Genomic DNA, 16,268 nt, shown 5'->3' on the forward strand with positions numbered 1-16,268 from the left:
CATTTTCTCCATAATCTCACCAACGCTCACTATTTCCTGTCTTAGTTTTGTTTTTGTGTTTATAGTAGCTATCCTAATGCATGCAAGGCGGTATTTCCTTGTGGTTTTGATTTGCATTTCCTTAATGATTAGTGATATGGCACATCTTTTCATTGGCCATTTGTATATCTTCTTTGGAGAGATGTCTATTTAAGCTCTTTGCCATTTTTTTTATTGAGTTGTTTGTTTTTTGTTGTTGAGTTGTACTAGTTCTTTATATAATTCAGATTAATGCCTTATCAGACATATGATTCACAGATATTTTCTCCCATTCCATAGGTTGCCTTTTCATGTTGCTGATTATGCTCTTTGATGCACAGAAAATCTTAATGTTGGTATCATCCAGTTTATCTATTTTTTCTTTGGTTGCCTATGCTTTTGGTACCATATCCAAGAAATCATTGCCAAAGCCAATGTTATAAAGTGTGTTTTACTTTTAATGAATGTTTTTCTATTTCATGAGACCTAGATAGAAAATAGTTTTTACTGGGAAATAATGGAAGATAAAGGTGGAGTCAAGACAGGTTAGGACTACTATGTAAGAAGCACTTAATTATAAGATAAAGAATTTTGGAGTTGATCAAATATGCATGGAAAAGTCAATGAAGGTTTTTGAGTAGGTAAGCAACTGACTAAAATCAGTGTTTCAAGACGAACAAAAAACGGTGAGTGAATCCTGCACCTTCAGCTGAGGTATCCAAGTGTTCTCATTGGGACTGACTATGGGGTTGGCACAACCCACAGAGAGCAAGGAGAAACAGAGTGGACTGACAGCCCACCCAGGAGCCTCACAGGGCAAGGAGAGCTCCCACCCCAGCCAAAGGAGGTGGTGAGTGGTTATGCTATCCTGCCTGGGAAGCCATGCTTTTTCCATGGATCTGTGCAAACCACAGATCAGGAGATCCCCTCATGAGCCCATGCCACCAGGGCCTTGGGTCCCAAGCAGAGAGCCATGCAGATGCTCAGTGGCCACTCAGGTTTCAGCCAGCGGTAGCAGGCTGGAGACTGCCTAAGACAACCAAATTTCCAGGGGGAGGGGCAGCTGCCATCACTGCAGCTCCAGTCTTCCATTTTCCCCTGCCAGTATTGGGGAGGCTGGGTGGTTTTGACTGGGAGGAATTCCCCACTGCACAGCACAGAAGCTGTGGCAGATTGTGGCCAGACTGCTTATTTAGGTGGGACCTGGATCCATTCCTCCTCATCAGACAGGGCCTCCCTGTGGGAATTTCAGCAACTCAAGCCAGGGGTTTATGAACATAACTCTGATATCCCTGAGAGGAAGCCCCTGGGGTGGAAGGGGTGGCTGCAGTCTCCACGGTTCAGCAGACCTAGTCTTTCCTGCCTGCTGGCTCTGAGGAGTCCAGACAGTCCAGATGAGGGGCATTTCCCCCAGTGCAGCACACTTATTTTGCCAAGAGGCAGTCAGAATGCTTCATTAAGTGGGTCTCTGATCCCGTGCCTTCTGACCAGGTAAGACCTCCTAACAGGGGTCACCAGACACCATATACTGTAGAGTTCCGGCTGGCATTAGGTTGGTGCCCCTCTGAGATAGAGCTCTCAGAGGAAGGAACAGAAAGCCATCTTTGCCATTCTGCAGCCTCCACTGGTGACACTTCCAGGTGTGGGAGGGACCCAGGAGAATGGGGTCTGGAGTGGACCCCCAGCAAACTGCAGCAGCCCTATGGGCAGAGGGGTCTAAACAAACAAATGAAAAAAGCAAACAAACAAATAGAAAGCAACAGCAATATCAACAAAAACAACCCCACAAAAACCATGTCCTAGGGTCAGCAGCCTGAAAGATCAAAGGTAAATAAGTTCACAAAGATGAGGACGAATCAACGCAAAAGTGCAAAAACTCAAAAAGCCAGAGTGCCTCTTCTCCTCCAAATGATTGCAACACCTCTTCAGCAAGGGTACAGAACTGGGCTGAGATGAGATGGATGAACTGACAGAAGTAGGCTTCAGAAGGTGGGTAATAACAAACTTCACTGAGCTAAAGGAGTATGTTCTAACCCAATGCAAAGAAACTAAGAACCATGACAAAACATTACAGGAGATGTTAACCAGAATAATCAGTTTAGAGAGAAACATAAATGACCTGATGAAGCTGAAAAACAAAACACGAGAACTTCACAATGAAACCACAAGTATCAATAGCTAAACAGACCAGGCAGAGGACTCTCAGAGCCTGAAGACTAGCTTGCTGAAATAAGACAGGCAGACCAGATTAGAGAAAAAAGAATAAAAAGGCACCAAAAAAACCCTCCAAGAACTATAGGATTATGTAAAAAAGATCAAACCTACAACTGATTGGGGTACCTGAAAGAAATGAGGAGAAGGAACCAGGTTGGAAAATATACTTCAGGATATCATCCAGAACTTCCCCAGCCTAGCAAGGTAGGCCAACCTTCAAATTCAGGAAATCCAGAGAACCCCAGTAAGATACTCCAGGAGAAGATCAGCCCCAGTACATCTAATTGTCAGATTCTTCAAGGTCAAAATGAAGGAAAAAAAGTTAAGGGCAGCCAGAGAGAAAGGCCAGGTCACCTACAGAGGGAAGCCTGTCAGACTAACAGCAGACTTCTCAACAGAAACCCTACAAGCCAGGAGAGATTGGGGGTCAATATTCAACATTCTTAAAGAAAATAATTTCCAACCCAGAATTTCACATCTGGATGAACTAAGCTTCATAAGCAAAGGAGAAATAAAATCCTTTTCAGACAAGCAAATGCCAAGGGAATTCATGAGCACCAGGTGTGCCTTGCAAGATTTCCTGAAGGAAGCACTATATATGGAAAGGAAAAACTGTTACCAGACACTACAAAAACACACTGAAGTACACAGACCAATGATACTATGAAGCAACTACATTAACAAGTTTGCAAAATAACCAGCTAGCATCATGATGACAGGATCAAATTTACACATAACATCAACATTAAATGTAAATAGGCTAAATGCCCCAATTAAAAGGTGCAGAATGGCAACTGGATAAAGAGTCAAGACCCATTGGTGTGCTGTATTCAAGAGACCCATCTCATGCGCAAAGACACAACTAGGCTCAAAATAAAGGGATGGAGGAAAATTTACCAAGCTAATCAAAAGCAGAAAAAAAGCGAGGATTGCAATCCTAGTTTCTGACAAACAGACTTTAAGCCAAAAAATATCAAAAAAGACAAAGAAGGGCATTACATAATGGTAAAGGGTTCAATTCAACAAGAAAAGTTAACTATCCTAAATATATATGCACCCAATACAGGAGCACCCAGATTTATAAAACAAGTTCTTAGAGGCCTACAAAGAGAGTTAGACTCCCACAGAATAATAGTGGGAGACATTAACACCCCATGGTCAATATTAGATTGATCATTGAAACAGAAAATTCACAAAGATATTCAGGTCTTGAACTCAGCTCTGGATCAAGTGGACCAGATAGATATCTACAGAACTTTCCACCCAAAGGCAACAGAATATACATTCTTCTCAGCACCACATGGCACTTACTCTAAAATCAATCACATAATTTGAAGTAAAACACTCCTCAGCAAATACAAGGAAACTGAAATTATAACAAACAGTCTCTCAGACCACATCACAATCAAATCAGAACTCAAGAGTAAGAAACTCACTCAAAACCACACATGGAAATTGAACAACCTGCTCCTGAATGATTCCTGGGTAAATAATAAAATTAAGGCAGAAATCAAGAAGTTCTCTGAAACTAATGAGAACAAAGAGACAACATACCAGAATCTCTGGGACACAGCTAAAATAGTGTTAAGAGGAATATTTATAGCTCTAAACCCCCACATCAAAAAGGAAGAAAGATCTCAAATTGACATTCTAACATCACAACTAAAAGAACTAGAGAAGTAAGAACAAACAAATTCAAAAGCTAGCAGAAGACAAGAAATAACCAAGGTCAGAGTAGAACTGAAGGAGATAGAGACAAAAAAAAGATTCTTCAAAAAAATCAATGAATCTAGGAGCTGATTTTCTGACCAAATTAATAAAATAGACCACTAGCTAAACTAATAAAGAAAACAGAGAGAAGAATCAAATAGACACAATAAAAAATGATAAAGGGATATCACCACTGACCTCACAGAAATACAAACAACCATCAGAAAATACTATAAACACCTCTATGCAAAAAAAAAAAAAAAAAAAAAAAAAAAAAAAAACTAGAAAACCTAGAAGAAATAGATAAATTCCTGGAAACATACACCCTCCCAAGACTGAAGCAGAAAGAAGTTGAATCCCTGAACAGACCAATTATGAGTTCTGAAATTGAGGCAATAATAAACAGCTTCCCAACTAAAAAAAGCCAAGGACCAGATGATTCACAGAGGAATTCTACCAGTGGTACAAAGAGGAGTGGTACCATTTCTTCGGAAGCTAGTCCAAACCATTGAAAAGGAGGGACTTTTCCTTAAGTCATTTTATGAGGCCAGCATCATCCTCATACCAAAACCTGGCAGAGATACAACAACAACAAAAAAAGAAAACTTCATGCCAATATCCCTGGTGAACATTAATGCAAAAATCCTCAATAAAATATTGGCAAACCTAATCCAGCAGCACATCAAAAAGCTTATCTAACCATGATCATCAAGTCAGCTTCATCCCTGGGGTTCAAGTCTGGTTCAACATATGCAAATCAGTAAACATAATTCATCACATAAACAGAACTAAAGAAAAAAAATCACACAATTATCTCAATAGATGCAGAAAAGGCTTTTGACAAAATTCAACATCCCTTCATGTTAAAAACTCTCAATAAACTACAGATCAAAGGGACATATCTCAAAATAATAAGAGCCATTTATGATAAACCACAACCAATATTATACCGAATGGGCAAAAGCTAGAAGCAGTCCCCTTGAAAACTGGCACAAGGCAAAAATGCCCTCTCTCGCCACTCCTATTCAACATATTATTGGAAGTTCTGGCCAGGGCAATCGGCAAAGGAAGAAATAAAGCACGTTCAAATAAGAAGAGAGGGAGTCAAATGTCTCTGTTTGTAGATGACACATCCCTATATCCCTATATTTAGAAAACCCCTTCTTCTCAGTCCAGAAACTTCTTAGGCTGATAAGCAACCTCATCAAAGTCTCAGGATACAAAATCAATGTGCAAAAGTCACAAGCAGTCCTATACACCAACAACAGGCAAGCAGAGAGAAAAATCAGGAGTGAACTCAATTCACAATTGCCACAAAGAGAATAAAATACCTAGGAATACAGCTAACAAGGGAAGTAAAGGACCTCTTCAAGGAGAACTACAAACCACTGCTCAAGGAAGTCAGAGAGGACACAAACAAATGGAGAAACATTCCATGTTCATGGACAGGAAGAATCAATGTCATGAAATGGCCATACTGCCCAAAATAATTTATAGATTCAATGCTATTCCCATTAAACTACCATTGTCATTCTTCACAGAATTAGAAAAAAACTACTTTAAAATTCATATGAACCCAAAAAGAGCCCATATAGCCAAGACAACCCGAAGCAAAAAGAACAAAGCTTGAGGCATCACTCTACCCAACTTCAAACTATACTACAAGGCTATAGTAACCAAAACAGCATGGTACTGATACAAAAACAGACACATAGACCAATGGAACAGAATAGAGAACTCAGAAACAAGACCGCACATCTACAGCAATCTCATCTCTGACAAACCTGACAAAAACAAGCCATGGGGAAAGGATTCCCTACTTAATAAACAGTGCTGGGAGAACTGGCTATCTACATGCAGAAAATTAAAAGTGGAACCCTTTTTTACACCTTATTCAAAAATTAAGTCAAGATGGATTAAAAACTTAAATGTAAAACCCAAAACTATGAAAATCCTAGACGAAAATCTAGGCAATACCATTCAGGACATAGTCATGGGAAAAGATTTTATGATGAAATCACCAAAAGCAATTACAACAAAAGCTAAAATTGACAAATGATATCTAATTAAAGAGCTTCTGAACAGCAAAAGAAACTGTCATCAGAGTGAACAACCTACAGAATGGAAGAAAATTTTTTCAATCTATCCATCTAACAAAGGTCTAATATCCAGAATCTATTATACAAAGGACTTAAACAAATTTACAAGAAAAAAAAACAAGCAACTCTATTAACAAGTAGGCAAAGGATATGGACAGGCACTTCTCAAAAGAAGACATTTAAGCAGCCAACAAACATATGAAAGAAAGTTCAACATTACTGATCATTAGAGAAATGCCAATCAAAACCACAATGAGATACCATCTCATGCCTGTCAAAATGGTGATTATTAAAAAGACAAGAAACAACAGATGCTGGCGAGGCTGCAGAGAAATAGGAACAGTTTTACACCTTGGTGGGAATGTAAATTACTTCAACGATTGTGGAAGACAATGTGGCAATTCCTCAAACCAGAATACCATTTGACCCAGCAATCCCATTATCAGTTATATACCCAAAGGAATATAAATTACTCTATTATAAAGATACACACATGCATATGTTCATTGCAGCACTATTCACAATAGCAAAGACATGAAATCTATCAAACGCCCATCAATGGTAGACTGAGTAAAGAAAATGTGGTATATATACACTACGGAATACTATGCAGCCATAAAAGGAATGAGGTCATGTCCTTTGCCAGGACATGGATGGAGCTAGAAGCCATTATCCTCAGCAAACGAAGGCAGGCACAGAAAACCAAACAACGAATGTTCTCACTTATAAATGGGAGCTGAACAATGTGAACAGATGGACACGGGGAGGGGAATAACACACCCTGGGGCCTGTCAGTGGGGCGAGGTGAGGGAGAGCCTCAAGAAAAATAGCTAATGCATGTTGGGCTTAATACCTAGGTGGTGGGTTGGTAGGTGCAGCAAATCACCATGGCACACATTTACCTATGTAACAAACATGCACATCCGGCACAGGTATCCTGGATCTTAAAATTTTTTAAAAAATCAGTGTTTCAAGAAGATAAATCTGGAATTTGTGTGCAGAATTCTTTTTTCCAGAAAGAAAAGAACAGATGAAAATACCAGTTATAGTGAAATCTACTGCAAAAATCCAGGCAGTATATAAGAATGCCTATTAAAATATTTAAGTATTCTCTATAAGAATACTTTACATATTAAGAAAATGCAAAAATGAATTTAGAATAAAAATAAACTGAGATGGCCATGGGTACAACATAGGTTAAAAATAAACACAGAATATTTCTCAACACTTCTCTGTGGCATCAGTGAGCCCTTTGAATGAAAGGTTGAACTTAGCCTGGACAAGCAATTGTATCGAACAGTGTCATCTGAGAGAATTAAGATAAATATTTATTTTAACGCCTTTAAATGAAAAAAAATGATTTTACTCCTTCTAGAAGTGAATAATATACTCACTCCCTCATAATAGTTGCTCCTTAGCTTTACCTGCATTTGAAATAGCAGGAGTTTGGGGTTCATTAATTAAATCTATGGCAACTACTTTCAGTAAAATCGCCATTAAACAATCACTAGTGGTCATTAACACAACTTTTAAAATAATTGGTAAGAGAATAAGCTGACAGCTTAGTAAAGCATGTTGGGGGGTGAACAAACTTTTTGACACCATATTCCTTTTCTTTGATAAACTCAGTGAGGATGAAAAAGCTTTTCAAATTGGCTGATTTAACAACTTCTGTCCCACTAGAGAAAAATCTTTTCAGTCTGATGAGGCTGAAGCAATCTAAATGGAAATATTGGTTCCCACAGATTTCTATAGGCTTTGATGATAAAACCTTCTGCCTGGTATATTTCCTTTTGATCTAGCTGAAAAAGGATGCTGGGAGAGGCTAGGACCAGGCTCCTTCAATGACCAGCTGCTGATACAGCTGTGGCTTGTTAAGGCCACAGGACAAGGAACAGTTCCAACATGCTCCCTGTTTTATCACATTCTTAAGTTAACATTATATTACTAAGAAAATTGATATCCACACAGATGCAGAATTATGGCGTGTTCTGAAGGCCAAATGAATTGTAAAAATGATGAACCAGCTCCATATTTCAAGAAATTATTAAGATGTAAATGCTTATCAATAAAACCTTTCTTCCAACTTAGAGATCTGAAAACAGCGATCTGCTTTTAGATAGTTTCCTTGTCTGTGACTGATGGGGAGAGAGTTTAAATTCTCCGGAGAAATACACTTTCTGGTCTCAAGTATCCAGACGGATTTGCATCCTGGATCTAACCTCAGAGGCTTAAGGAGTGCTACAGAAGGCCTCCAGCTGATATGGGGATCTTAGCTATGACTCTCGCTGCTTTCCATTAAGGAAATGAGAAACAACTCATTTTTACAAGGTGCTAACTAAGCTTGGCTGAGCAGCCCAATTGAAAAATGAAACATGCCCAAACACTTCATGTTTATAAAAACAAACTCCATTAACATGCCTGGCTTCCCTTTTCATAAAATTGAAGATGATTTATTACATATCTTAGAGCAGTCCAATTTTCCTATAAAATGCGTGTTCTGTATTATGTTTGGCACATTTTAGACGATCAATGTGTAATTGTTCAACTGAATTACAATGGATTTGTTTTCCATGAAAATGATAATGGAGGATTTTACAGAACCTGTGATGACCCAATGGCATAAAATAGAGGGCTTATACAAACTTTAAGAACTGGTATGCACTCTAGAAAGGAAGTTAAACTTTTTTTTTTTTTTAATGCCACAGTGTTCACCCTTCCAAAGTCAGCCTTAAAAGGAAGAAGTCCGAATTCTCTAACAACTTACTCCACCGAATTGGGCCTCATTACAAGTCTCTTTAGTGTAATGCATGCATCTACAATCCCATATTAACCTTATTATTTAAATTATTCTAGTAAACCCAATCCTAGGACTTTTCTAAATTTCTTAAACATATTTCCAGTATAATCTCTACTATTTTTCATTATTCACTTAAAAAAAGGAGATTCAATAAGAAGGAAAGGATATAAAACAATCATCTCTGTACCTACTCACTGAAATATAATATGTGGAATTGAAACCCTCTGTTTACCCAACCCTGATCCAATTACTTGCCCTTGATCCTCAGAAGTAACAACTTACTCCGATTTATCCAACTCTTAACTGAAATTTGCTCACCCACCTGTGGCCTAGGAACAAGGAAGAATAATAGAGTCATAGTGAAAATTAGTTTTACTTTTAATTTTTGCAAAGCACAGACTTAGTAGGGTTCCCATGATTTCATGTGTTTTTCAGAAGACACTGGTTCTCTTAACCCTATTGTGGAGATATACATAACTACACTTACTGAAATGTTGGCCAAGAAGAAACAGACATTGTAGCGGCCTCAAAACCCATGCTTCTCTCATTACACTAGGCAACCTAGTCCCCTGTGTTGCACAAGAGGTCTCTAGCGTTCTCTATGCACAGCCAAGTGCAGTTTTCTGCCCTTCTCTAATGCCATGTCTGTGTCTTAAAGAGGAGAGCAAATGTGAGGCTTCATAATAATGACATTCACAACTTCCAGTCACTTCTTTAGAGCTCTGGTCTGTTCCAGAGCAGGGTGTGCACACCCAAGGCAGGAGCAAATTGAGCCATTAGGTGATGGACAAATGACATTTTAATTCTTACTTAAATGTATTTTGATCTAAAGCAAAGAAGAAAGAAATTGAATATTAATACAAATAGTAGTATATATACAATTCATGAATAAATATACATATATTGAGGGTGCATGTTTGAAAGTTTTTCTTGTAATTTTTAACTGATAAAAGAGAGTAATCAAATATATTTGGAGAGCACAGATCCAAATAATTCATGTTTACTATCTGTGTTACCTGAGGAAAAATAGTTTCAAGACATGTTGTGTGATTCTAATCACATGCAGGTAATACTGATATAGTTTTATATACATAAATATACCAGATTAAAATAAATTATTTACCTCTGTTCCCATAAAAAATGATACAGTTCCTAGAACTTTTAGTTTAGCTGAGTACATATAACTAAATATTCACTATTCATCAGCTGCACACTCTAGGTCTATTTTGAAAGACATTTTTATTTTATAATACACTTTTAGCTCTAAAAGGTTTTTAATTTGTTTTGTTTGAGAACCAGAGTTTAAAATGTCCAGAAGAGTTTTTCAGTTGAGGATAGTTAAAATTAAAATTGTAAATAGTTACTTATTACTCCAATATTTATTGAGCATCTACTATGATACAGTAATGACACAAAGGTTAAAAAATAAATATTTTGTATTTGCTTTTTTTCAAGTGCTAAGAGTAAGTAATGAGCAAAAGATCATTGGTGGTTCCTATCTTCAAGGAATTCACTAAGAAATATAAAAGTTGAAATAAATTAGAGAAAATCTTTTAAGCAAAGTATGAACAAAGTCATGTAGACTGTATCTCTTCCATGTCCACCCTACTCTGCTCCTACTTTCAGATTTCCTCTTCTATGAGCACTGCTCAAAACAAACAAACAAACAAAAACCAAACAGATCCCTAGACTTGCTCTTCATTTGCCCATATCTCGGGATCACTCAATATTCTCATTCTCCTGAACTTCACCTCCCATTTCAACTTCTTTATTTTACCTGACCAACTTTGTTTGGGTGATATTGAGTTTAATTTGATTGACTAATCCTGGCACTTCTGAAATTCCTCCCTGGATTCACAGAAAGTCCTGAAAAAGGGAGGCCAAGAGCAGGACTTAGGAGCCCCAGAGCAGGCTAGAGAGGAAGAACTTTTATGAGGCAGGCTTTTGAAGGTGGCATAAATTATTTCACATAGGCCAGCTAACTCGGTCAGTTGCATTTGGGAAAGCTTGTGAGTCTCTCTGCTATTGGCCATTTTCTTGCATTTTAATGATCCTTAAATTGTTCAAAGTAATTATCATTTTAAATTCTTATATTAGGGTCTCTTTAATTGGGAGCCTTTTACAGGGCCACAGCAACTTCCTTTGGATGTATTAAGCTTGCTGTCTTCCCCCATAGCACAAGGCTCTATACAAAGCAAGCACTTATTCTTCCTAGAAACATTTACTGGATACTGCCTCAAACAAGGCATGGTGATAGTGATGTGGCGGACACAAAGATGTATGCACAAAGCAATAACATGCCATTTTGACCAAGAAAATGAGGATTATGTTATCTCCCTCTTACAAACACATGGAAATGTTGTGAGTATATGGTATCTTAAAAATAAATTTTGGACATTGCTTTCAGCTGCACATCTTGCAGCACTGACAAATATATAGTGTCAATATAATACTATTATGTTTCCATTCCCACATCATCAGTCACAGGCTTATCTGTTTTACACAGTCACAGTTTCAAAGCATTTGGGAGACTTTATGGTGGGTAATGATTTAGGAAGAGATGAGAATAGTTGCACGTTTTTTAAAGAGTTGTGAGTGTATTTACTGGGAATGATGATGATGATCATGATGATAATGATAAGGTCCCCAGCTGTCTGTTGAAGTCCCTTTCTGGGAAACAGCTGGAAACTCATTCTCTAAAGATCGCATCTGGCTTGATTTGCCAGCACTCAAATCCCATTGATCTGGTTCTGTTCTAGCCCTCTGTACTCACAGTTCAAAGAGCAGGGAGGCCTGTAAAGAAATTACTGCCATATTGTTCAATCAGCCACAGTGAGCCATATATACGATTATAATTAGGAACACATTAAGGGAAGCAGCTCAGTGGAGATAAGCTGCCTGACTGCATACGCTTTTTGATGAGGGCTTAGCGCCAATCCGAAAAGAAAAAGATTAAATGTTTGTTACCAATCCTTTTGAACTTGTGGCAGAACATGTGGTAAAGTATTTTTGATTCAAATTAAAAGCATCCTAGGATAAAAATAACCCTGTTCTCCCAGGCCATTCCAAGTGAAACCATTTGGAGACTGATTTATTGTATTGCCCTTAACCTCTTTCCACCAGCATGATTAACGTACGCATTTCTGAATCCCTTATAAGCCTGGACAGGTATTTGTCTTGTTACACATCTGTGGAACAAATGGCAATACAAATTATACACTCAACAGATGTAAGTTTTCAAAGGCCAGGCAAATTTAATTTGACTGTGCATGTAAATGAAAAGTTCATGGAGCTCCAAGGTCAGTGATGTGGATTGCAGGTAAAGAGGATTGTTGCATCAAACATCACCAAAAGGCCAGGGATTCAGAAACCCTCAAAGGGAGCTTCCTAAGCCAAGCAAAGAAAATAGAAGCTGCTGCTGCACCACCAAGGAGACAAGCACAGAGAAGGCTTCAAAAGAAAGGGGCAGCTTGACCACTACCATCTCGAAAGCCTTTAAACAGTCATTGGAAAGAAAAAAAAGGCAAGACGACCATACCAAATATTTTAAGCTTCCATGACAAGAGGAAGCATGGTTTAGTGGTTTCTTCTGGAAATGGAGAATAGAAAGTTTGTTCCAGATTTAGTCTCTTCCTTCCTCTGTGGCCTTGGGCAAGACTCTTAGCCTCTCTGTGCCTGTTTAACTGTAAAATTGGGATATTAGTGTTTCCCACTTCACAGGTTTCTAAGGTTTAGCATCTTTCTACAGTGATGTTGACCTGTTTAAAATAATACTACATAGTATACATTTCATGAGTCCAGAAAATTTGTAACCACATGACCTTATCTGCCAAAGGAATAATTTAGTTTAAGTTGTATTTAATTATATCATGTGTTCTTAAAATTTCTGTGAACAGTGTAATTTATTTATTTAGTGGTCCTAAATGCTAATTTAAGAAAACCGCAATTATAATATTTTCTCACAGTGTCTCAGTTTTTCCCCAAGGCACACCCACATACACATACACACATACACACAAACACACACTTTCCTCATTTCCTCTTCCCATTCTAAATTTTGAGGTGTTTTGGCCTCTCTATAATTTCTCCCTTAGTAAAGTGGATATTGTCAATAGTAGTAACACTAAGCTTCTGAAAGCAATAAAACTAAATAATTAATACCACAAGGAAACACATAATGTCAGAACATAGTTGGTTAAGCCAAGGAATAAGACTCTAATATGGTAAAGTGTCTTGTGAATTTCTAAGAGAGGGAAAACTTGCCTAACATTTTTGTACCCCTTTACCACTGAATTCCCTCAGGCCTAGTGTTCTGAAGAAAACAATCTGGGAAAAACAATTCAGGAATAACCTAAAGGGTTTTGATACACCTGTGTTCTTTGAGCAAGGTGAGTAAAAGTGAGGCCTTTTAAACAACAAGCAAATTATTTCCAAATGCAAATGTGCTTGATTGAGAATGCATATTTGCCTTTAGAAAGAAGATGAAGGCAAGGGGGATAGTTAGAGTACTCTTTTCTTCTCTTGCTCCTACCGGGAAGAATATGCCGCTATTACTTTTTTTGTTTTGTTTGTGTGCTTTGATTCTTTCCTGTAGAAATAACAAGAATAAAAGTATTTGGTGTAACCTAACTTTCTCTATTGTAAGTCTGTGCTAATTACCAGAAGGTCAAACAAATTGAACCTGTAGTTTATGACAGTTTTATAAATAAACATTTTATGTGTAATCGATCCCTAGTGTTCTTTGAAATGCCAATTAGGAAACTCTTGCTGCTTTATAGCTATTAGTCAGGGAGAGATGGACCGATGACTTCACAGTGGTGTGAGAATAGCTCACTGCCTTACTCCTAAATGGCAAAGTTAAAAAGGGGCAAGGGACATCTTTCAGGTAAAAGAGGTGTATACGAAAATGAAAATCCAAGAACAACTGTCGCAGCTGATAGCTAGGTAGCCACAGCACCCTTCTCGCAAGTGTCTTTGCACTGATTGCTTTGGGGGCCTGCCTTCTCCATTAAACCTTGGAGGTCAGAGATGACATCTTATTCATTTCCTTTTTCCTGGAATGTTCTGTGATGCTTAAATCAGATTAGGCACCTGTCATGCATTTACTGAATTAAACTGACAGCAAGTGATTTGGAACAACAGTACTTATAAAAATATACTCAGTAACACTTAGATACTGAAGTTGAGTCTTATATTCAAAGTAAAATAGAGAAACACCATATTTACCTAGGTATTTCTGGCCAGAATATACAGCTCATTTGTGGCTGAAAAAGATGACAAAAAGTATAAATATCTTAGAACATTTGTATTGTTCAAATGCAATGTTTATCTACACAATTTATTTTTTGAATCAATGTGGGGAACTTTACTAATATCCTGGGTAAATGTCACTACTTGGTTATAATCTGTTGACGTGGTTTTGTATTCTTAGTTCTTCTGTCATGAAAGTAATCCTCAGTGCTCTGGGTCATCCGGAATGACCGGGAATAACCCTGCCCTCAATGTTCTCATCCAAAACTTTGATAAAGTATTACATTCATGGCCAATGAAAGAATTCAGAGGTGTAAAAATTCAGAATTTCATTTAACTAGTCAACAGTCTTGGAATGTGGGTTTTCAGTCTCCAGCTATGTTCTCATCCAGCCTGGCTTTCTTTAATATACACAAGGATATACCAAGATCTTGTCAAATACTTGGCTGACAAAGATATATTTTGATTCTACTGTAATTGTAAGTCTACCGTTACTATGGTATCTGTCCCAAAGCTGACACTTACCTATTGCATAATAGAGCTAAAACGATCATGAAGATTGGCATGGTTAAGATTCTTATGAACAGAAAGATCAGTGCATGCCAGATAGTGTTCACACTGGACTGCATACCTTCATAGACTTGTCTTCGCTGACATTAATACATTCACTGCCATTAAGCTTATATTTATCAAACATATGGCCAGTAACTTAGCTTCCTCAGGCTTCCTTGCCTTTGAGCTGTTGGGATGTGAATCGTATACTTAATATGCTTGTTTTGTAATGCCTTCGTTTTCCTCTGAAATGTCAAGTAAATTCCATAAAATACCTTTAGTTTATGGCTTTTGGATTTTAAGCATAGCCCTTTGAAGTTATAGACAGATCATGGTGCCAGAGTGAATTAATTGGTACATTTCCCATCAGCTTTAAAAATATTTTAAAAACTAGAAAATTAATTGAGAGAATCCCAGTATGTATGAGAATTTAATAAAGACAAAAATAGTAATTTATATACACGTATACACGTATATTTAATCACACATATTATATAAAATAACATAAATGTATGTATTTAAAGGAATTATAAAATGAAATTTATAAAAAGGGACTAAGCATAGATACTATGTGAACAAGTCAAAATACCATTTCTAACAAGTTGAAACTGTTAAACTAAATTAATTAAATAATTTCTGACACTGTCATGTCAGCTCTTACTATCACAATGTTTCAAAATTACAAAGTGCTTTTCCATTAATTATCTCACATAAAACTCAAACCCATGCCTATGATTAAACATAAGGATGAAAAACAAATACCAAGAATCACTGTCATATGCAACTTGCATCCAGTTTTGTAAATTTAGCTCAAGAAATTGATAATGCCTTCAGGTTGCATTTCTAAAGTCATTTCCTAAAAGAAAAGATTAAATTATACACTTTTATTTAAAATGTATTACCATTTTATAAGGCCACAACGTCTAAATGATGCTAAAAGCAAAGTATAGAAATGGAACACTTAGAGGCAAGAGGCTGGGCCTGAGAATTTCAGTATTCCACCCATGAAGCTGTGGGTCCCAACATGCTTTTAAAAAGACCCAGCTGAGCTGGGAATGGGAGAATCACAGCTTCTAATCTCAGCTTTACAGAGAACTTGCAATGTGACTTTGAGTAAATCACTTGACCTTTCTGAGCTTTTGATTCCCTATAGGTAATAATCCTGGCCTTATCTCCCTCATTGTTTCAAAAATAAAATGAGATAGATGATTTATGTGAAAGCACTTTGAATAGTAAAATGTGGTATATTATTATTCAAACAAGGCATTATCCTCTCAAACCTACTTAGAAGGGGGTTGTAAATGAAATACTGCATATTAATGTGATCTTGGTCTTCAGAGAACTTGGATTCTCTGGGCACCATTACAGTCTCAGCTATTTTTCAGCACAGCATAAATTATGTGCTCCAAACAAGTCCTCAATACCCTTCAGAAGCCTGAGAGGCGAGTGTGAGGCTGCTTAGTGCCCCTAAAATAGGTACCACTGTACAGAAAGGAAGAGCGTTTAAGAAAACAGTGAACAGGCTCTGCCTGCCAAGTCTGTGCTTGAGCTGCAATTTCTCATGTGCACGGGTGTTGAGAATAAAGAAAGCATGTCTAAAAACCCAAGTCTAGGCAGGAATTTCT

The 16,268-nt window shown here is 37.5% G+C and overlaps 1 long non-coding RNA gene across 1 annotated transcript in view; it reads right to left on the minus strand.

Annotated features, from left to right (window-relative positions):
• Positions 1-9,201: 9,201 nt before the first annotated feature.
• LOC129463547 (uncharacterized) overlaps positions 9,202-16,268 on the minus strand; it is a 45,611-nt gene continuing 38,544 nt past the window's right edge. The window contains exons 3-6 of the long non-coding RNA XR_008651224.2: positions 14,723-14,830; positions 12,380-12,524; positions 10,619-10,707; positions 9,202-9,667 (exon numbers count right to left, since the gene is read on the minus strand). This is a non-coding gene — a long non-coding RNA (uncharacterized lncRNA). The remainder of the gene's footprint in view (positions 9,668-10,618; positions 10,708-12,379; positions 12,525-14,722; positions 14,831-16,268) is intronic.

The sequence above is a fragment of the Symphalangus syndactylus genome, chromosome 15 (assembly GCF_028878055.3).
Source record: "Symphalangus syndactylus isolate Jambi chromosome 15, NHGRI_mSymSyn1-v2.1_pri, whole genome shotgun sequence".
NCBI lineage: Eukaryota > Metazoa > Chordata > Mammalia > Primates > Hylobatidae > Symphalangus > Symphalangus syndactylus.